General features: G+C 38.7%; 1 protein-coding gene across 1 annotated transcript in view; it reads right to left on the minus strand.

Annotated features, from left to right (window-relative positions):
* Window positions 1–461: 461 nt before the first annotated feature.
* The window catches only part of tsnare1 (T-SNARE Domain Containing 1), a 201,540-nt gene continuing 177,446 nt past the window's right edge, over window positions 462–24,555 (minus strand). The window contains exon 12 of the mRNA XM_042490496.2: window positions 462–1,133. The gene's annotated coding sequence lies outside the window, so the exon portion shown is untranslated. The remainder of the gene's footprint in view (window positions 1,134–24,555) is intronic.

Consider the following 24,555-nt stretch of genomic DNA (forward strand, 5'->3'; position numbering starts at 1 on the left):
TTCAGGGGAATGCAAAAGGTGACTTTTGATGTCAGGATTGTATGCTGAAAGAACTGTCGATGTGGCAATATTTGAAGAGTTTGAAATGAGAGCAGGCTGGTATCTCATATTCATAAGCCATTAGCATCATGTGACCGATAAAAGCCAAAAAAGTGTTTCCATTGCAGTTTTTTGTGAATTATGGCCTTTTAAAATTCCCTGAAATATCACTTTAGGCAAGCGTAAAAACTTTTTGCCTGTTTTTCCGAAATCGACATGTTTTAAATATTCAGATTTTATTTTTCTATTTTAATTGTATTCTCAAGTGCCCCTTGCTGTTAAAGATTACTCCGTCACTGCCAATCAGCGCGGAAGCCTGTTAACTGTGACTACTGCAGTCATTTGACATGAGTGTGAATGCTGATTGTAACCTGTAAGAAACAGGCCTCTATTCAGATTCCAAGCGACACACCAATAGAATGTTATTAATATTGTATAATTTTATTTTCTGTCAACAAAACACAAACAAAGGCAAAACTTTCTGCTGATGTTGAACTTAGACTTTTATTTGGGAAGATATATTTGGTCAAACAATATTTACCAATAGCAACAAACGCTACAATATAATACTGATTAAAGTACACTACAAGCTGATAAATATGAAGATAATTTTCGTAAAAATACATAAAAGAAACACAGCATTCAGCGGAGACTGTAAAGCCCGAGCTGTCTCGTCACACCCTGAAGCTCCTGCTCAACCTTCATCTGTTTTTTGGATAAAACACCACAGTAAGGAGCTGAAACTCTCTGATATACAACAGTAGGGGAAACACCCCAGCCTGTGCCTCTGATGCAATCACTAAATTCATATGTGTGACTTCAGCTTTGATGATAACATTTAAGTCACAGAAAAAAAAGGGAAAAATAAGCACAAAGTTGATTAGATGAGCGGCTCTGGCTGGGGCTCTCTTTTTTCAAATTGTTTTGCTGAAAAAGGCCTCCATCCCCACGCTGACGCACATGTAAACAGAGGCAGGGATGATGGAGTAGAGATGTTGTTGCAGGGCAGCTCCCTCCTACTGGAAACCAGCTGCTCAGGTCAGGGTTCAGACTGGGCAGGAGCACTGCGGTGACACGGTAATGACAGCAGCTACCTGTAAAACACAAGCAAAGCAGACAACAGGCATCAATCACCCAGCAGACACCGGCGCCTCACGCTCTGCACTCACAAAGCAGGATGCACAACTCCTCCAGCAGCAGCTGCCTCCAGCTTGTTATTCCCTTTCATTTGTGAATTATTAATTGGCAAGAAACCAATTTGTTCTTTTTATTCTAAAAGTGTCACAGGTTGTGGGAAGTAATTTATGATTGGTGGTCAGCGGCGCAGTTTTAATTAAGTCCAGGCCAGAGTTCACAGTGCTGGAGATGGAAGTGGTTCATTAATCACCAACTAGCAGACCAGGCTGCTACATGAAAGGCCAAAGCGCATCACTTTTATCTGAATTACAGTTAATAGTTGGCCAATAGGAAACATGTAAGTGAATTAAGCCGTGCCAGAGGAGAAGATTCTGAAGATCATGCTGGCGTTTGATGAACAGACACGGGTTGAATCCAACCAAAGTATGGATTAAGAATCAATTCAAGAGCTTCCCAATCTGTATGTGAATTAATATGTCATCAACAAAGAGATGTACAACACTGAGTGATGTGTGCTTTCAAAGTAAAGGTTAACATCAACCCTGGTTTATAGACCCAACCTTTTGCACAATGAAAAAAAAATAAATAAATAAATATATATATATATATATATATATATATATATATATATATATATATGTTTTGAAAAGTTTTCAAGTTGGTAGATGAAGTCCAACACTGCCGAGTTCTGTTAGTTCAGGTGGAAGGCATCTGTCAGTTATTAGAAACAGCTGTCAAGACTTAAAAGTAAACAATTGTAGAAATTGGACCAAAACATCACAAAGACTTAAAAAAATATTAAAATAATAAAATATTTCAACCCGTTCTCATTCATAGGTCACAAGATACCAGCCTGTTCTCATTCCAAACTCATAATATACCGACACTTTGTCAATGTGCTTTTGGCATAACATCACAATGCCAAAAGTCACCTTATATATATGAGCTGGGCAATATGGAAAAAAGTGTTATCACGATATTTTTTTTCATATCAGTCGATATTGATATATATCACATTAACTCACTATTTCTGTCAAGTTTTAAGGTTCCCTTTTACTCCTAAATAAGATATGAAAATATCATAAGGTGAATTTTGGTTTAAATATTTATTTTTTGTCAGACATTGACATGACAAATATACTGTAGAAAAGGCATTGCCAACTGGCGGACCTATTCTACTAAAATTCAAAGAGGTCCAGTTACTAAAATTTCCCCCCAGCAAAGGCCGAACCTCATACCTAAAATCAATATCACGATTATTTGAAAAATTTACTTACATTATGATTAATGAACGATTGTCTTTGTGGTTTGTTTTTTGCCCTCATAGTTCACTGACATAGTTTCATTTGACTATTCTGTTAGAGTGTAATAAACATGATTTATTATTATTTATTAAACTTTCCAGTATTATATAAAAATTAAAAGCTACATCTTAAACAACTTCAGGTAAATTTAAGCACACTGTGCTAATAGGCCAACCTCTCCTGACTTCAGGACTCTGACTTCAACTTCTGTGAATCTTCTGTGAAACATCTTTGCTATTAATAATTTAATCAGGAATTAAAAACGTTTGAGTAGGCTGACTTCTCCTTTAGCTACCAACAGCCTGCCATCATTCCCAGTTAGAGAAAGGGTGAAAATAACGTCATGTGCCTGTGGCTCCAGGCCCCCCAAAACATTACACCTGCCCCTGGTAATAATAATGAGAGCTCAGAGCAAGCAGCTGGGTGAGACACGGAGCAATGCTTCCTGTTTTTTTTTGTTGTTGTTGTTGTTGGTGGTTTTTTTTTAAATAATTCCATCCAAAGTCTGATGAAACCTGAAACTATCACAAAGTAATCTGTAGATGTCTAAAGAAGTCACTTTCCACCTCTGCAAATTTAATTGTTTCACAAATTTAATTGTTTGACACTTTGGTGCTGAAGAAGCTGCGCTCTGTTTGTCAAACCATCAGCTGTTTGATCCGCCATAATAAAACACTATGGAAGCAGATACAACTCGGTTGTCAAACACAGTTGTATTCTAGAGTCAAAGTTGGTCACTGCATTTGGTTCACCGCGGCGCTACTCTTATTATCATTGGCTGTTCATGTTGTTTGTCAAAACATGGCTGGAACGCGTTCTATCAACATTCTATCGACTACATCTCATATTTCAATCGAGGAAACGTTACTTCACAATTGATAATGTTATCGCTTTATCGCCCAATCCTAATATATATATATATATGTTTACTGGCCGTTTCATATTTCATGAAAGGGCCACTAAACAACAACAGACAACACATGGCCTATGCTTAGTCAGCATAGAATGAGTAGAGAGAGAATAGAGTGTTTTTGTGTACCATCATGTAGCTTGGACAAGACTGGTTCACATGGATGAGGAATCAAACGCACAAGTCAGGAGAAAGATTCAGTAGAAAGTAGAAATCCCTACTTTCACAAATACTTTGGCACACAGGCAGGCAGTCAAACAGGCAAACCAAAAAGATCTAGGTTAAAGACAAAGTCAAATCACAAGCGAGGATCTAAGTGACCAGGAAAAATTCCACTGGGAAGAATGCTGGAATACTCTACACAAGGCACAAAGACAATCTGGTACAGGGAGCAGGGAGCTCACAGGTTAAATACTGGTGGGGATAATTAGACACAGGTGAAACACATCAGGGAGGAGCAGACAATCAGAGAGGTGGGAACCACACATGGACAGGAAGTGGAGATCTGAATTGAGAAGAGGGGTGAGTGACAAAATAAAACAGGAAATGAAACTGAATTTTGAAAACTATGAAAAACACAAACTGAGTTACTTCACCAGACAGCTTGATTCTGAAACTTAAGGGGAAAATGGTGAATGGCATAATGTAGCAATGGCAGAAGATAAAAAGAGTCAATTAGTCAGTGCTAACATTTGCCATCATAAGCTAGTGGTCACACCACATAATGTAGGCTAACAGCATCCTGGAGCGTAAGCAGCTGATGCAGGAGGATAAATTCAACATAATGACTAGACACAGAAGGTCACTGACAAAGCGCTTTCATATGAGGGGTTAAGATGAGAATATGTTTGGCTGACACAAAGGGCCACCAACCACGTGTCAGTATTGAAGCAGTTAGGAGCAAGCGGCAACCTCCGATGCTGAAAAATGAAGCTAACGCGATGGTTGCCCAAAACTGCAGTTTGTCTCATGGCCACTATAGGCTGGCTCCCAATCGACTCCCCATGTTAAAATGTTCAACTTTACAGGAGAAACAAACATGTTTACAGCCTGGTAAGAAAAACAGTTTTGGTCTCTAAAGCTGATTTCAACTTTTTTGACAACAGTACGGTGGGGAGATTTTTATGATGTACTTGCCTTAATGTTATTAAAGCTTAGTTATGCATTATTATAGGTGGCTTCGAGTGATAGGGCAGTGCCATCTGTTTACAAATTGCTTCCAGGGTGACAACGTTGCTTAGGGTAACAATCAGGGTGAAACAAGAGATTTCCATAGGCATGGCCATAAACGTTGCTATTGCTATCTAGTTTAGTGTTTTGAACCGAAAGACCATCCTATTGGTCATATATCCAGTTTTTTTTCCAGTAAGAACATTTTATTTAAATGGATTAAAGACTTTTTTTGCAGACAAAAATTAGCATTAGCATTGTCACAGTTAACCATAATTGTATATGCACCATACCAACAACCAACACACGTGGATGAGTATAGTACATACTTGGGTCATAGATACACGCGTCACTGCTAACAGTCATACCAATCAACCTGAAACTTGGTGTGATAGGCTTCTTTTTTACACATTCCTCCAGCCTATAACCTCCAATCAGACCCCTCCAAATAATCATTAAATGTCTCGTCTTTTATCTCAGCTGCAACTAACCACACACACACACACACACACACACACACACACACACACTGTCCATTTACAGAGAATTAAAGAGAGAAACGGCAAGAGAGGAGCAGCAAAGACAGACACCCAGACACACTCAAGAACAAATTTTATTTCTTTTCATATAATATATTTTTTTATGTGGTGGTTATTTCCATTTTTATTGAATTTTATTTAGAGACTCTGGCAATACTAGTAAAGAAGATTAAATTGAATAGAAGTAAGTGTGGAAAGAAAATTAATTTGTGTTCCCCAAAGTTTTTTGATGGACTCGAGGGCTTCCAAAGGCTGAGTGATAAAAAAAAGATTAAAATTGTATTAGGTGAGCAGAGCCTGGGCTGACATCATGGCTCACTTTACATAGTTTTGCCCGAAAATGGCAACAAAAATTTGAATATCAAACAAGACAGATAGTGCCGAAAACTGCACCCACACAGACAGACAAAGTTAATAAAGCAACTGGACGAACCAACATATCAAACATCTTAGAAACATGTCATCCACTTGATCGGCAGCTATCATCAACAGTTACGGGGAATTTGGGGAATGAAAAACCCAGCATCAGAGTGAGAGGGGATCACTGAAAGTGACGCAGTAAAAGGCGAGCATGAGGAGAGGAGAAGGGAGCGAGATGGAGAGAATAGAGAGAGCTGTGGGGAGAAGAAGAGTGATGAGAGGACTATGAAGTTTGACAGGAGAATGAACATGACTACACTGCAGAGCCCGTCCATGAAAAGACCTGAGGCGTCCGTCAGATTGGTGATTTTGTGCCCATCTGCACAATGTTCCGATCCAGACTGACTGGAAGGATGCCAGTTTAGGAGGAGAGGAGGTGGATAGAGCAGATTTATGTCAAGGTGGAACTGTTTGTGTCTGCATGTGTGTTTAGGGAGTGGGAGTGTGTGTGTGTGTGTGTGTGTGTGTGGGGGGGGGGGGGTGTTGAGAGAGCGAGAGAGGGAGATGTAAAGATAGTTCTTTGTAGAGATCAGAGTCCATGCAGTGACTGTGTCTGCTTGGCTCACACAGCCAGAGAGAGTTGCCAGTCATGGCCACATCAAAGCTCCGCCTGCCCGCCACCACAGAGAGTGTCCCCCTCTGTTTCCGGAGTGCACACACACAAACACACCCACACATTTGTATGAATGCATTCATTCCTCAGCACATATTCCTGCTGTCAGCCTTCACCACTGCTTGTTCTTTGTTTGAGCCTTCACCTAAGCTTTTAAGACTAATGCTTATGTTGTATTTTTACTGCTTTGGGCTTCATTTCTATCAATAATAATAAAGCCAAAACATCTCCATCGCCCCCTGGTGGCTGGCTGCAGTATAGGTCAAAAACCCCGCCTGCTCCATGTTAGTAAATAGGACATGGACCACTAGCCAACAGATGGTGTCCTGATGTCTGTGAAAGGGTTTTTTCTGACAATTAACAATAAATGTAATGCTATAAAAAGGAAGTTGACATCATAATTGATCAGTTGGTTCTCATTCCAAAGTCATCAAATGCCGTCACTTTGACAGTGCTTTTGGTGCAAGATGTTTACACCCGGAACATGAAGAGCAAACAAATAAGGATACTAGCAGCACAGTATGTAGACGTGGAAGTCCACTGCAAAGCAGCACTTTATGACAACTTTTGATGAAAATGTGTTAAACATTTTGAAAGTAGGGCCACACGATTGTATAATTGTATTCCCGCTCAAGTTAGCACAGGGCTTAACCAGAATTTAAAATTCTCATTTTATTTTTCCAATTCTCATGCTCGGTTTCAAACGTCTCAACACATTCTCCTCCCAACTCATTACATGGTACAGCTCTGTCAGTGACCTTCCGTGTCTAATTATGATACTTTAAGTATCCTTCTGTGTCAGTGGTTTATGCTCTGGGATGCAGTTATGGTGATGTCAACAAATGCATGTGGCAGGAGGACATCATGGTGGGATGACGCAGCCCATTACTGTAATGACAACAAATGCACATGTTGGGATGAAGCAGCAAGGTCCTTACATTAAGACAACAGCGCAGACTGTCCCCATGGCTGGGTCAGTGATGGTTAGGTTTAGGCAAAATTTGCACATGGTGAGGTGTAGAAAAAAGCTCAACTCAAAACCACACGGGAAGCTAACTCCAGACTCCCACACGAAAGTCAGTTGTTTGTGGGACCCACCTGCCTGCCCTATAAGCACACTAATGCTACATGATTACCGGCAGCATTATTACCTGACGCTGTCCTTCAGCATTTCAGTGCGCGGCACATATGGATACGCTCAGTGCCCTCTGGCTGTCTGCCAGCATATGATAACAACACCACTGGTTCTGTCCGGGCATGTTCGCACGTGACCCCATCCAGCTGCATTCCAGTTGGTTGCAGAAGGTGGCTTTTGGCATCACGCTTTTACTCCAAAAGCACTGACAGAGCAGACGTATTTGACGAGTTTGGAGTGAGAATGGGCTGAAAGTCTCTATGCACCTGCTCTATGGGCTCCATGATGCAGAAGATCAGGGTAATGTCATACCCATTTTTAGCTTCATGCACTTCGGAGCAGCTCTCAAAGATCTACCTAAGCTGTATCAGTTCTCTTTATACTGTATATCCATCAATCAAACATGTTGCATCTTGTTCATATCACCCTGAATTGCAAGGAACATTAAAGCACTGACGTTATACCTGTAGCTATGCTGTAGAAATACTGTATGGGTGCTAGTCAAGAATAGGATGATGGGGTGTTACCAATGGTGTTATCCATGGTGTTTACTTGTCTTTGGTCATTCTGTTCATCATGTACCTTGGTAAGGAGGTTGGACTAGAGCATGCCAATTCTGACACTGTAAGTTCTCCGTGTTTTGTTTAGCAGTGTTAAGCATTTTGTTTTTATGTGTTTTATTAAATACTGGGATCTTATGTAACTCCCCTCTCCCCTGGACCAGTATTGGCTTGAAACTGTAAAAATCCCTCATCGTGCAGGAAAACTGTACATGCACATCACTAGTGCATGTACAGTAGGTCAAAGTGTTGAAGCTGGGGTTTTTTATGACCCATTTGATTGTCTGGTCACTATGTCACTATTTTCCTAGGTCTCAGAAGTTATCTTGGTGAATAAGTTGACAGAGAATCACAAAAAATGTAGTTCAATTCAACTGTCCTTTCAACCATAACCAGACACAAGGGTTGGTCACACACAACTGGGAACAGATTTCAGACTCAACTTGTGAATGGTCTTTTACTGAAATTAGACTCGGCTCTTACTCATAAAAAATGGTTTCTAAACAAAATAAAAGCCCTTTAAAAGATTGCCACGTTCTTTTTACAGCTCTCCCTTAACCTTTGATGAATCATAATGAGCAATTGTTGGACACAGGTTGACATCCCATGAATCAATACACACAGCAAGCTGTGTTGGTGTCAGTGTTTCACTGTATCTTAACTGACAGTTACTGCATCAGAGAGTGATTGTATAGACCCTGCTATAGCCGACTTCATTACATAACAACTAAACTGCCAAATAAGGCCACTGCTCTGTTTTGTGGGCTTTTATTATCAATACTGTTACCAGAGAGTAAAAAGAAGATTTTTGCACCAAATTTCACGAGACTTAAAGTCTTGCCGTCAGAAATCAGCAGAGAAAAACATAACAAATGCAGCAGTGTCAGTTGTGGTATTAGGAGATTGGAAACAATTAGAAAATATTAATACAGCTGTCAGCAACGTGTCATCAAAGCAAAGAACTGTGACAGAGAAAAGTAAGAACATTGTCATAAGTGCTGAACTGTTGCCTTAGAGTTTTGCTGCGAAAATAGGCCGACCAATAAAATCACTGAACTGCCACAAATGATAAATTGCTGCTGAACCTCAATAAAATGGTGAGTCATGATTTAATTATATACTAAACTGAATATTAATTTTGCATTAAGTTTATTTTAGCTATTTTTCAGAAATATTAATTGCTGTCTGTGACATAGTTTGTATTTATACTTGTATTTTATTTTATTTATAAGAACAACCCACATTAATCAAAATTTTTGTAAATGGGCCAGTGTTAGCCATCAGGCTAATTTTCACCTGTAGTCCTTTGGCAAGATGTTTTTAAACCTTTAAAATGATCAAATTCACATTAGAACAAAAAACAGGACATTGTAAAGACAGCAACAGCTACAACAAACAGGAACACAAGCCAAAGGAAGCAACAAGAAACAGCAAACAACAGCACAAAACAATAGCACAGCAGCAGCAGCATAAAGCATTGCAACACAAGCAGTGCAACATAAATATGGCTAAGAGGTTCCATGAAGCATTCAGTCACATCTCCATCCAAAGACTACCCTGCTTCCAACAGGTTCAAATAAGTTCTCAATACCGACAATAGGCTACATCAAACAAACATAAAAAAGTCCAATCCTAAACAACACAGTGATCTACTGTATATCAGAGTGAAGTTAAAGTGTTTAACTCAGAGTGTTTGGGAGATTTAGAGGTTTCAATCTAGTCCAGATCAATACAGACTCATTGGGTGGGTCAGTGCTGTCCTGCCCCATTTCCAGAACAACGTGTCCAGATGCAGGGAGCTAATAGCTCGTATCAATCACAGCCAAAACCGGTTCCATGGCACTGCCATTGATTGTCAGTCAGGGGCAGGATGAATGGCATCTCTGTAATGTTGTGGAGGCCAAGCCAGCACGATTTGTGTGGCAGAGGAGTGAAATGTCCAGAGGTCCGCGCAAGACTGAAAGCTTTATTGGTAAATGTATTCTCAATCAATCACACTGAGCATATTGAAGAAGTAGTAGAAGAGGGTGCATAAGGATACAAAAAAAAACCCTCAAAAACAACTTTAAATTGAAAGTTGCAAAGTCATGTTGGCACAGGCCTAACAACAGTGGCATTGATTGTTTTAGTCTGTTCATCGCAGATCATGCACTTTACTTACCTAAATCTAAAGCATATTTGTGTCCAGTAAATCATTTTTGTTAAAGTTGTGGCTCTATGGATGCAAACCCTTCAGTCTACCATTTTCATCCTGACTGAAATATCTAAACAGCCATCAGATGGATGTTGTGAAGTTGATATTCGTGGTTTGAGTGAAATGTCACATCAACTGTTGGATGATTTGCCATGAAAACTGTTACACACACTCATATCACACTCAGCATGTGTTGTAATAATTTGGATGATCTTAATCTTTTATTTGTCCAATACTTTTTGTTTATGACTCACCACCTGCAAAACTAATCACATGACTAGAGCTGTAGTTTGTGTTTACTGCTATTTAGCAAACATTACTGTGCAAAATGTCAAATTGAACATGGTAAAACACAAAGAATGTTTGTTAAGATGGATGACAGTATTGATGGATGTGTTATAGGGATCAAAAGGTTGGAATCGATAGTTTAGGAGCAAAGTGTCAAACTCATTTTACTTCTTGAGCCACATACAAAGTTTCCCTAAATTCCCACTTTAACAAAAGTTTATTATTTACACTATGATTTAAAACACTCAAATAACACTGATATATCATAGCAATATGTATGAAGTTCCTGTTAAACATAAATTAGTTTTCCCTTTCTCTTCCTTTACTGCTATGCTAGTGCTTTTTTTTAGGATTTTTGGGATCAGATCCAGCAGTAGCTTACCAGTTATCACTTGTATTGTAGAAAAAGAAAAAAAAGGAGATGTACATATATAAAAGTACAGTGCAAACTGACATTGTGGTCAAGTACAGGACAGTATTCATTGTGGTCTCAGGATGTCTTTATGCTCTATAACCCAAACACGCAAACAGAAATTGGGGAAAAGGCTTGGGTATTCCACATCCTCAGCATGGAATTTGTTGCAGAATGACTTGAAACTCAAGGAACTGGTGTTGCTAAATGTGTTTAAATCTAAAAAGAAATACTTATAAGCAGATGCTATAGAGTGTTGATGTTAGCCTGCATGGTTGTACAGCTGACTCCCAGAAAGTTCTCTTTGACTCATAGATAGTTCTCTTTTAACGCAAATTTAAGTGCTCGTGAATGGTATTCTTCTCTCCCTTTGTGTCTCTGTCTGCAACTTTGTGTCTTCACTGGTGACTGTCTTTGGCCCAGCCCCCCTTAAAAAAAATGAGATTCTTAATCTCAAGGGGACCAACCTGATTAAATAAAGGTTAACTAAATAAATAAAACTAAATTTTGGAAAGCTGCAATCACGTGACCAAGGAATCAGTACTGAGGGGTCCAGTTAGGAGGCAGGTGGGTTTGGCAGATGGGTCATAAAACACAAAACTTGTCCCCAGTAACTGTTGTTCAGAAGCACCTGAACTTAATTTTAGGTACGTCCTCGCCATGATTCTTTTCCTCAACCTGACTACAACAATTTTACTAGCACAAATCTAAACACGCCCAACCATGTTTTGTTTAAACTGAACCACTGTAATTTAAAATGCTTAAACCTTTAACCTCCATAACTGCTAAGGATGTAAACAAATTAATTTAAATTAAATAGGTTTTTTTGATAAGGGGTTTTAAAAAAAAAATTACTTGACTTAACTTGACTACCAGCTTCGAAACTGTCTCTTAGCTTAATCAACTTTTTTTTTGTCAGTGTATATCTGAGATAGAAGTCACAAAGACACACTCATTCAACATTTGCACCAGCATTTACAACCAATATGGTCAACAATTACTTTCCCTCCCTTCCAGGAAAGATACCTCCTATCATATCACATCCAGCACTACTCTTTATAACTTCAAACACACATAAACTGTTACAGATTGAAGGACTAAGCTGTAATCACTAACTGTCATCATTTTCACCACTCAACACCCACATGCTTCATCAGTGCCACCATGTCTCTGCATGCTGTTTACGGGTTTCCTTGTTTTTGTATTGGTTATGGCTGATCTCATTTTGTATTATTCTGTCTGACTCACTTGTTTTGTTATCCATCTGTCAAATGCTGTGATGTCTGAAGAAAATGAGCGCAGTGGTTAAAGAAAAGGGTTTTAAACTAAGTCGGCCCTGATTATTCCTAGTTTTCCATTTCTACATAAACAAACTGAAATTCATACTGCAAGAAAACATTAAAACAATAGGGGATCATGCTTTCACTTTCTCATTCTTGGGGAACTCAGGGCAGCACATTGTCTATCTATAAGGAACTGTTTAGGAAAGGTCTCAACTCTGAGCAAGGAAGGGACAGAAACCTTTGTCATAATGAAAAGGTTGACCCATTACTAGGTGTGATGCATTCATGTAACAGATGTGGTTGGTTGTCACAGACATGCCCTTTTGTTGGCTGCAAGGTGTGGACACCCAGTGGAAATGAAATGAACGTGTCACAATAGGAGACTGGAAGTCCTGTTGGCATGGTCATGCTGCTGCACTGTTGCATTTTTCCAGTTGCCAGATATAGTAATGCTATATTGTGACGGTGTTGGGTGGGAGATGTAAGCACATCTTCAATGTGATCGAACACAAACATCATCCCTGCACCATCTAATCTGTGGCATTACATTAAATCAATACCATCCAGTGTTTGGATAATATTTATCCTTTCTCTTTGTCGTTCTACCATTTTCTCCTCTACTTAAGCAATTTGTAAGTCCTCTTCTCTGCAAAAAACTAAAAACTCCAAGTACACGCTGAATATTTTAACCTTACTTAAGCATAGCAAGGGGTAAGTGGGGGAGTGTTGTCCATCTTTATACACAGCCTATATTTGTAAATAACATTCATCTTTACCAGCAATAAGTCTTAACTTTATGGGGAAAATTCTTACAAAATGCCATAATTCTAAGACTTTTCTTAAAATTTCATCACTAGAAGCAGCTCTTAGTACTAGGAAGCTTTGTAAATATGGCCCTTTAAGTTTTGAATACATATTCAGCTAAGGAAACCTCAGAGCATCCGAATGGAAAGGGTTAATTCTGTATAAACATGAATGTGCTTCGTAAAGAGCACACTTCAAAGATTATTATTATTACCTCTGATGCATTGTTTTGGATCTCACCATTGCAAACGGAATGGTAAATGGACTGCATTTATACAGGGCTTTTCTACTCTTTGTAACCACTCAAATGGCTATACACTACAGGGACCATTCATTCAAATTACACACTGTGAAGGCCAGAGGAGAGGAATGATCTTTACACAGAAATTGCAGACAAAAAGTCCAAGTTTAAAAAGTTAAGTTCAAAGCAAGGTCAAAAAGGGGAAGGCGAACAATCTAGCAACAATACAGGTAAAGAGCAGGCAGCAAGGGCAAAAAACTGAATAACTGTTCAAAAATTCAAACAAAAATTAACAACAAGGCAAGCAACAAAACCTACATGGAACAGGCAAAATTGGAGGTAAGAAAAAACAAGGTAGTCTAAAGTCTTTAACCAAAAACAAAACAAAACAAAACAAAACAAAAAAAAAACACAAAGAGAATGGCTGATATGCAAGACCACTGGAGTAGGTCTACAAGATAATTTGCCCACAGGTGGAAAAAGTAAGGTTTAAATACAAGAGACAGGTGATTAACTGATTTCAAGCAGGTAGAGCAGAACAAAGGGAGGAAGTAGCTCTCACAGAGACAAGGAAACACCAGGGTTAACACAGTAAAAGAGGAAGTCCATGGTGGACTGTTTCACTCACGAGTTAATGCAGGTGGTCTACCATACAAGGTGCCATCAGATAATCATTTGATGGCACAGCCATTGGGAGCAACTTAAGGTTTAGAATCTTGTCCAAGAACAGTTGGACATGTAGTCCACAGGGGCCAGGGATTGAACCACCAACCTTCCTAATAAGATGGCCAAACTACCTCCTTAACCACAGTCACGTCCTGGTCAAGGTTTATTTAGTACCAAAGCATTACTATTTTTAGCAATGCTAGTGGCTTGCTCTGTTGGTAAATTTGTGCATCACTTTTGGTTGAGTCTGAAATATCTTAAACACTTTTCAGTGGATTGCCATGACATTTTATTATGACATTTATAGTTCCCAAAGGACAAATCCTAATGTCTTTGGTGATCCCCGGACTTTTTTGAGACTCTCCTCCCAAGAAGTAAAACAGCATTACTCATTTCAGCAAGTGCCCCAAAAAGACATATTTTCCTGTTAAGTGACATTTCCAGCAAACAGTCAATGCTGGTAAACTATAACCATGTTCACCTTGTAGATGCACCCCAAAAAAGTATCTTACAAAACACTGGTTTCATGTATTGACAATAGTTTGATAAGTACAATAATATAGTCTAAACCTTTTAAGATAGCCTTGAGCACAGGGATGGGGATGGGCAGTCAGACAGAGTATCAATGACTGATACATTTTAGTGATGAATATTTCTGGCCTGTCATATGAAACACAAAAGACAAATGCTGAGCACATCAAGCAGACTGACATGGGCATAAGTCACACTAGGGTGAAACACCTGAGCTGAAAGACACACCTTGTGTATAAGACAATGTTGTGTTGATGCTGCTCTACCGTTATAACTCAAGGTGTGTTGTAGGTATGTGAATAGAAACACAGTTAAAATGCTAACGCATATTCAACAGCATCACTCAGATGTGGCACAGTTTCCTGAAGCTGGGTTGATTTGGGTGTGGTTATCCCCAATTCATATTACGAAATAAAGCCAATCAAAAATTCAAATTCAGGTGTCAGTTGATGCTAATTTAACAAGCCAAATTGGAATCCCTCAACACTCCTTTCAATAGGGTGCATTCAGAAGCACTCTAACACAATCTCTGACTCGGAGCGCATTGAGACTGTCACAGCGCACTCTGGGCATTTTGGTCTGAGGAGAAGGAGCAGTAAAGCACCGCATGGAGGGACTGTGTAATGAACTTAACTGTTTGATAATTCATGGAAAATAGAATGCTTCATGGCTTCCAACAGCAACTCTCTCATTTTAGCTTAGATCGTCAGACTGGATGTAGGGACGCAGCCAGAGTCAGAGGGCTGGGACAGATAGAGCTGTGCCATATTGACCCTGCTTTGCTCCATGGCTGTTGTCATGGAGATGAGAGACAGCTGACAAAGGTGGGATCCGAGGAGGTGTCACTCAAAATGTAATATGCCACACCCACACAGTCTGGAGAAATGCTATGCCTCAAAATGAGCTGATTTGAACTCTGTTTTCTAATAGTTGGGAACATTTATTTTCACTTAGATTTTTGCGGATACTTTATAAGACACTCAACTTTGATATATGTGCATTCTTACTATTTTAAGCCATGTTTCCAGAGGCTTTAAGAGTAAAAAGCATTCAAACTGTTCCAAACAACTGAACACTTTATACATGTCCCTCTGAGCTGTCCCAGTCCCACAGCACTTCTCATAAGATGTGATCCAGCATTAAGCCCTCCACTGGAGGATGACACTTATTTCACCTGTTAAGGTAATCAGTCAGCTTTAGGTAATCTCACATCTGGTGGAAAGCTGTCAGCAGTGCATGCTGAGAGCTGAGCAGACACACAGGCAGTGGAGTGTTTGCTTGTGTTTGGCGGTGGAGGGAAGGGTGGCATTTTGATTTGATTGGGGATTAAAGGTCATGTAGAAGTATTTAAACGCTCATGCTCAACTTTGGGCTAATCATTCCTCCACAGCTGTGAGTTGGAGGAGTCGGCAGCGCTCTCAGATCACCGTTGTCACACTGTGTTGTCTCCCACTTTGCGGTGACAGAGCCTTACCCACCCAGCCAGTAATCCCCTGCAGCAAAGTTTGGAGTAAGCTGACGGCATGGAAAAAAGATAAATAAGGATTTTCATTTTTTACCCTGTAATGAAAAATTGCATGGTGCTTCCTCTCTGCGCTACATTTATCTGCAGTACAGTTTGAGATATTCCTGTGCTGTAATTTACCACAATGCACAAAAAAACTTCCCACCTTGGGTTTTTAACAGTGCAAACAACTGAAACTTATTTAAAATCATTATTTTGGGGACTAAGCACATAGACATTTAACATCTACTAAGCTTTATTCCAGCGGTGCCAGGCTGAGTAAGTATCACGTCTATACTCGCAAGAAACTTCTCCCACTTAGAGAAGAGAGATTGAGGACGTCAGTGACAAATGTCTTGCATTAACTTTGTTGTTTATTTTTCCCCCGGAAGATGTGAAATAACCCTATTAAATCAAGTAGTCACTTGGCCATTAATCTCAATGCAGCTGACTAGTCCCTCAAAGCTAATGGGGTTTAGAATTTGCATGAGGCGAGTTTACCCACAAAGCTTCGCCTAAGAGGATTGCTGTTCAGACAGAGAGCTTATTGTCACACTTGTTCATAGACATGGATTAACGATACTAGGCCCAAAGAACTCCACTAACTGTGGCAGCAACTCACAAGTTCCCCTTCACTGGCTCAGATCTGTGTTTCACAGGGGATGGAGATCCAGACAGTCTGCAGCATGCACAGCAAAATAACCACATATTTGTTTAATTTATACAAATAACTTGTCTGGTGCCAGTTTGTTAAGCATCCATCAAAATCACATATAAAAGCCAACTCTGATGACTGTTTTTACAGAACTGATTCGCCAACACTTACCTCTCTGTTTCCCAAATATCAGTTTCTCTTTCAATATTTATTTATTTTTTTGTCATATCATCGTAGCGTGGCAGCGCTCCTGAATTCCCGCTCTGTTGTCAACTTAGCTTTTTACATCATTTGAATAAGCCTCTTTCAGCGCGAGCGCGTGTGCTGTGTTTCATAGTAACTAAAGCAGCTTTGGAGGCTAAATATAACATGTATCCACTGCATTAATTCTTTAATATTTATCAGCAGGAAAAAGGTGCTTGAAATGTGGCTTATATCCGTGTTTAAAATTCAGTAGGAAAAAAAAAAAAAACACAAGTTCTGCTCAAGTTCTGACAGTTTGATCAACACACACTCAGCCTGCACCTTCAGGACATTACAAATTCTTCAGTATCCTTTAGAAATATAAAACTCTATCTGGTCTACCACTGCCCACATTGTGTTAGTGATCCACTGCGTGAATTATAATAGCAATCGGAGAACTGACTCTCACTTGTGTGATAGCTGCTCAAGTGTAACAACAGGCTGTTATGATACATCAGAACTGAACAGTTTATTCCCTTGAGCAAAGTGGCGTGTCGAGGATGTGAAGCACATCACAGTCGCTGTGTAATCCACCTCTTTTGTGGAGCGAAATGACAATGGAATGCAAACAGAGTTTTTAAAGGCACTAAATGATTACACATTCTTTTGTGTCTTATCTCTCTATCCATCTACTCCCGATAGGCTCACAGGAGGGGGACCGGAGATGATACACACACAAGCTTGTGAGGTGATGGCATTTAGAGGCAAATAGCTCAGTGTAGACTGAGCTACTGGTCAAGTTTTTTTTTGTCTGCTGTAGCTGAAGAAGTGTGAGATGGAGAGCACCCTGAGAACACACCTGAATGGTCTGTCCAGAGATCCAACAGGTGAACCCAGGTTGTCTGTCACCAAAGGTCTTAGCCAGGGAGGTTATTACTGACTGTACTATCTATTGAGAGTAAACTGGGTTACTCAGAAATGCCATCAAATGGCATGTTCGGGCTAGATTTAATTAAAAAGTAGATTTACCACCTCAGGGTTGTATTTTTGCAGATATATCCATGTCTGTTCAGACTAATAGTATGTAGCCATGACAGTAGACAGTGGTTCAAATATGGATGTAGCTGCAAAGGAGGTACAAATACAAACAACAAACAAACATGGATGTGTTACACACGTATTCAACCCTGCAGCAAAGAAAATCTCTACAATCAGCACAATTTTTAAATTAGTGTCACTAATTCAGTATCCAACCAACTGTCTCTTCTTCTGTTCCAGCCTGTTCTCACTCCGTACTCGTCAAATACATCTGAACAGTTAGTGCTTTTAACATATGAGTGTGACACCAAACTCCACCTACTTACTTACTTACTTACTTACTTACTCCACCTACTGCTTGGCTTTGGATGTTCACTGCATTCGGTCTTCCGCAATTAAAAAGCAAATTAATTTCTTCGTCGGTACAGCGGTACTGTTGAGTACGGTTACCTGTATTATTTTGGCCCATACAGCTCAGCTTTCTTGCTGACACTGCTGCAAAAACACAAGATGGCACCACTGCTCTGATGACATCAATGCATTTCATATATACTATTCTCAAACTTTCATATATATTCTCAGGTTTTAATATATACATTCTCAAACTTTCATATATATATCAGGTTTTAATATATTTTCTCAGGCTTTTATATACAGTACTGTGCAAAAATCTTAGGCCACCATAGATTTTTTGTTTTAGAAAAGTTGTAATGAGGACATAATATATACATTTATTGCTTAGTCTCTTTTTTAAGAGACTAAGCAATAAGAAGAATACAAAGAACATGTACAATGTTTTACAACAGCAATGAAGTCAAAACAAAATGGCTTCTTATGACTGAAGTCAATATTTAGTGTGAAACATGGACTCATGCAACCATAACAAAAGGGTTGCTCAAACAATCAATATTGAGCTTTGGACATGTCTTGAATGCTACCTGGTGTAAATACACCAGATTAATACTGGAAATATCACATTGCCAAAGACAGTTCAAGACATGCTAGGTGGAAATGGAGGTCACAGTAAATATTTGCAATTTAAGCCTGATGAGGTTGTTTTATTCAAACATTTTTGTGTGAATCCATACATTAAAATGATGTCTTACCACTCAGTGCACTCTCATTGCATACCTTTTATTTCTAACATGACAGCTGAACATTCCACAGCCTAAAGTTGGGACTTGATGCAACAGTTTAACACTGTTACTCAAGAACTTTAGGTCTGACACTGTTCCACAATGAAAGGTACCTGGAAATCACTTTAGTTTGTGACCAGATCAAAGTGAAATGAATTTCATTGTTTGGATATTATCTACGATGAATACCAAAGGACTAATTAATTTTTCTAATCGACGTTCTGTTTGCTGCAATGCCAGCAGTGTAAAATGCACATGAGGACCAATCATAAAAACATAATTCCAAGCAGTATGTAGCTGTTATGCCTTAACCTTTCTTTTTTAGTGTATAAATGATATGCTGCCTAAAGTGTTAATATTACCGGAACATTGATGTTGTGAATTCTATTAACAAAATCCCCCTCATGCTTTGCTAAAGCTCCAGTGATGGGTGTGTGGGTGCAATTTACTGCACCTATGACCCCAGGGTATCCTATGCAGGAATTACACCGCATTTCATATGCAAAAATATTAATGTATGCTTCATGCAATTTAATACAGGGCTTCTTTTAGAGCCAGCATGGTAAAATGTCCAGAAAACACTACAAACATATTCATTAGTTAAATAAAAGCAAGAACATATTTGCAAATAGGCCAATATACAATATTCTCGCCACTAGATCTACTCAGTCTCTAAACCCTCTTGGTGTGCAGCATAAGTTGCCATGGTAATCTAGCCAGCTCAAAAGAGAGCAAACTTTGTGATACTGAAATCTCTGGCTTAAGCTCAACATACCTCACCAGCCCACTCTTGCTTCATTGCACATTCTTCTTTCCCTTTAAACCTTTACTTACGGTATGTGTTTACATTTTGGCAAATCTGCAAAATGAAGTGAGAAGTCCTGCCAAAGTAGCTGAAAACTATTGTCAACAATGCTGTTAATCCAGCATCTATCGTTTTTCCGGCCATGCCCACTTTTGCATGACGAAAGGCAGCCTGATGTCTGCCAGCCGGCGTCATTTAAAGAGACTGCTACTAGTAAGCTAGCATATCATTCCTCATCATTTGTTTTATCCTGGTATCTTCTATGAATTTATGCTGTTTGACTGCTGGGTCAAAGCCTGGCAAGGGGACTGTGGAGCATGAGCAGAGCATCAAGGCCAGTTCAGATTTGGTTCAGGCATATACATGACTAAGTAAATCAACCCCAACCACATTACTGAGGTGTATTAGTCCGACTTAGAGAAATACAACTTAGTGCTATGTCAGTCAGACAAACATGTTTACATGTATTTTTAAAAGTCAATTTTTATTTATTTATTTTTTTTATGGGGGTTTTCGAAGTCACCGATGAACTCAAGCCTTGCAGTTCCGCAAGATGCCCAGCTTGCCACAGTGAGAATTACATGCAGCTATAGGCTTGCAGCTGGTCATTGAGCCTTGACATCTGACAGCCTGCTTTCGTCATGCATAAGTGGGTGTAGTTTTATCTATAGTGGGGTAGAAAAATGATCAACACATTTAGTAGAGTAGAGATCCACACACTGGGAGAATCTATGACAAGGGGTACTGATGCTGATCTAGAGGCTTTTGATGGAACAACACCTTACTACGACTCTTGCAATAGCAAGAACTTTGATACTGATATCTATGCTTTCCACTTTCTTAGGATTTTGGCCAAAGTTTCACTTGTTCACACAAAATGCATGTCATCTAATATGAAGATTGCCATAAAATGGAGTGAGCACATTTGTGAATAAGAGAATGAACCTGATCAATTTTTACGACTCTGTATATGAAGTTAATTTGTTAACTTAGGTTCAGGAGCAGGACAATGCCTCAACCATTCCTCCACCACACCTCTACTTACCTGCCCGCCTACTTATACCCGGCCAGCCCATTCTGCTTTGTTTATTTTGGATCTCTCTGCCCGCCCTCCCTTTCCCTTGTCTGTTTGAGCTCCTGCCTTGTCCATTCTCATCTCCCATCTCCTAGTCCCTACCTCATTTCCTTCTCTCCTCAATTTCATTGTTCATCCCTCTGCATGCCTCTCCTATGTCCTATGTAGGCACGTCTGGGGCTCGGAAATCGGATCAGGTGGACACGCACAAGATGGTTCCCCACATTCTGAGTCTCCCTCTACCCAGCATCAAGACTTCCTCCCAAACCAGTCACTCACATCCATCACTGACCCATACAACCAAATCTTCATATTACAATAAATCTTTCAACAATATACTGTATTGTTGTGGCGTGGTCCTTGCTCGTGAAACTCTCAGGACAGTTTTTTTAGCCCAAATGTTGGTTAATTTCTGTGAATAAGACAACCATTAGTGTGTTTTTTATTCTATCACTTCTGTATTATGAATGTAATCTGATTTTTATAACGCCTTATGGACAATAACAGTGCTTTAGAGTTTAGACTTGTTAAACATTAATGTATAATCATTCAATGAATTGTGTAATCTTTGTATGTTTACTGGTAAGCACATGAGGCCAGGAAATAGGAATCTCATGTCATTGGTATTTGGTTTTCATCCAAATTACGACTGTGCATAAAATGAAATCTGTTACATATTGCTTTAATAATATTTCCCTTTACTGCTTCTGGAAACAGAGGCCAATGAGTTGCTATTTATTGAACCGAGTAATTGGTAAATAAAAATGTGATAGTGCTTAAAAAACTCTTTTCCACTCAAGTGTGCCTTTTTATTTCTAATGGAGGTAGATTGCTGCCTTTAATGTTCATTGGCTCCTACAGTTGAGGTTCTGCAGTTCAAGGCAGTCCACCTCTGATATAATAAGATGGCAAACAAAAATGTTATTGGCCCAAGATGTCTTTCTGGCACTTTACATTGACACATGTTTCTTCCTTCTTCCATCTTTCCCAAGATGTGGAGGATCACTTAAATAAGAATCGAAATCTTGACCACTCTTGCAAGTTTCTATACCAGTAACAGATCACACAATTTATTTTTTATAATTTTTTAAGTCCGGATGTAACATCACCTGGAAGGAGGTGTTTATTAAGGTCTGTGGGTTAAAGTCTTTTCAAACAAATATCATATTTGAGGATCTTTTTTGTGTGCTTGGTGGCTGCACATCGAGTCAAACCCAGTATTTATATACCATCACATTTAAAGTTATGGCAAAATATTTGCATTACTAGCATTTGGACTTTTTTTGGTGTCAGTGTGGTGAAAGCAATAGTCATTCTACTTTTTGCTCTGTTTTTGGTCTCCACCAACACAAATATCTGGTCCTTTAGCTGCTAACATGCTCATTATTATTACCTCTACATTAGGAAGGTTTCTATACAAATGCAATGCAAATTTTAACAGTATTTTTAGCAGAAGGAAATGTTAATATTTTATCCACTACTGTTATGTCAGTATTAGGAGTTGCAACATTTAGTTCAATATAGACAGCTTGTGGCATTGATTCAACTGTTGGCTGCCATTTTAAAAGAATGCCGAATGTCAAATAAAGTGAAACTTTTGAAGAAAAGAAACATTTATTTATATTTATTTACTAATTTTATAAAAGTTTGAGATTGGAACTTGAAAGACATGTAAGTCACATGCCTCATGTACGTCATGATTTGACGCATTTTGCATTTATGGTGTTACCACTTTTTTGTTTTAATGCACACATTAGAAATCCAAGGAAGACAGGTGGATGGAAATGCGCCTATTTGATTTCAAATGTAAAGAGCTTGAGTAAAGTGCCAACACAAACAAAAAATATCTCTTCCTCTTACTCTTTGACTCAACTGTAGGTGTTTTAATTACTGTATGAAAAAAACAGAAAATAGAAAGAGGTTTAATATAACATTTACATCAGTTCTGAAAGAGAATCACTTCGCATCTCAGTGATAAGTTTTGTCAGGTCTCTTGGTTATTGGAATCAAGTGTCAGTTTGCCTCACTAATTCATTTCCTTCAAATTAGTGAAACTTAATTTAGTGTCACAGTTTCAATATATTGAGTTACTTTAGCATTTTTATCACTTCATCATTTTGAAATAAGCTGACTCACTGGAGATGTTAGATTAAAAAAAAGATTTAATAAAAGCAGATGGTTAAAGATTAAAATGGATATTTTGTGTGTACTGTACTGAATGATTTATGTGAGGGCAACAGACAGAAGAAACAGGGCGTGTGTACCTTTACAATGGACTGCGGAGCTCTAATGTGTGAAGTCAGTTAAATCACGTACTCTGCTTCAATAGCCTGTGTGTTAAGTCCATGCACAGAAGTCTCTGATTGCTGTCATTAATGGATGCTTATGTTGTTGGAGAGTAAACTCTGCACCAGATGAAAAGTCATAATGGCTCAGAAGAGCCTTTTATATTCATTTGATCTTGAGAGCAATTGTTTTCCAATCAGGAGAACAACAATTTGTGTGGATGTAAACAGCAATATGGAAGGAACTATCCAAGTCATGAACAAAAGTTAAAAAGTCTGTAAGACAAAAATTTGTGATTTTCTTGGTGAGGTCTCCCAAGCACAGCAACCCTCCAGCCATAACTGATATCTTTCTATAAAATGTCATGAAATGTATAGTTTTGTCAGCCAGCATTGCGACTGTTTCCATGCTAACAATCTTACTGTTCCTGTTAATACTGTGCACTTTACTGTATTTGTGACTCTCTCTAAACCATCAGGATTTTAATGGCTGTATGTCTTAGAAAGTGAATGGAAGTTCTCTGTTAGTGTGATTGAAGTTCAGAAAAAGTTATATTATATATTGTGAATATATAAGTTAAATTTATTTATTTTAAAGGCCCATCTAGAGTTGGGCTTTGGAAATTAGCTTAGGCTATAAATGTTGTAATATGTGGCATCAGTTTTATCCTATATACTTATCCCTATACAAATACACAGGAAATGATAATAATAATAATAATAGGAGAACTTTGCGCCTAATTTTAGAATTTCTTTGCCTGTTCTGAATATATAGTTTGCCCTCTGTTGAGTGGAAGTCGTAACTGAGAGAAGGACCTGCAGGCCATATTTTGGAGGTACATTTGTTAATTAATGTATTTAAAGTCAGTGTTTTTGTAGAAAGATAAAATTAAATATCTATATAATATAAGGCATTAAGCTTCCTGTTTGATGCAAGTTTGATGCAAGCTACACTACAATATGGATCTTGATGTATGCAGACTGTGAGATGACATCACCTACTGAATCACAGGCTAATACATATGTCATCTATGTCAATATGCTAGAAAAAAAATGTCCTCAGCGTGCACCATCTATGTTTTTCATTTTCATCCATGTAACCAATTTCATAAGAATGTATTACTTGATAGTTTGATATAAACGTATATGCAAGAAATAGCATTCTTATATTAACGTGGCACTTTTTTTTAAGTGGTCAGATACAACCATTTCCTAGATTTGTTGGCTAAAAAGTACCGTCATGGCTGTGTTCATAGACTACAGGAGTAAACAAAGGTTCTGAGGGAAAAACAAAAACACACTCCACAGCAGTAGGTGGTGGAACTGACTTTCACATTGTTTGCCAACCGCCACAAAAGATAAAAAGAACAAGAGGGTAGGCGACCACAACACAACATTTCAGGGGAAATGCAGCAATAAGTTGTCAGGCCCAACAGTAAGATAATGGAAGAATCAAAGCCATTTATCTCTCTGGAAAGGCAGGGTTCTGAGACTTTTTAATATGGACTTTATAGCTGTTTTGAAATGCAAAATAATACAATTTTCAAATACAATTAAAAATGTGATCACTGAATATTGATATTCAGCGATTACTTGTGATTTTAAAAAAAAAAATGTTTGACATCCCT

The sequence above is a fragment of the Plectropomus leopardus genome, chromosome 11, assembly GCF_026936395.1.
Source record: "Plectropomus leopardus strain MGB_pleo_1.0 chromosome 11, ASM2693639v1, whole genome shotgun sequence".
NCBI lineage: Eukaryota > Metazoa > Chordata > Actinopteri > Perciformes > Serranidae > Plectropomus > Plectropomus leopardus.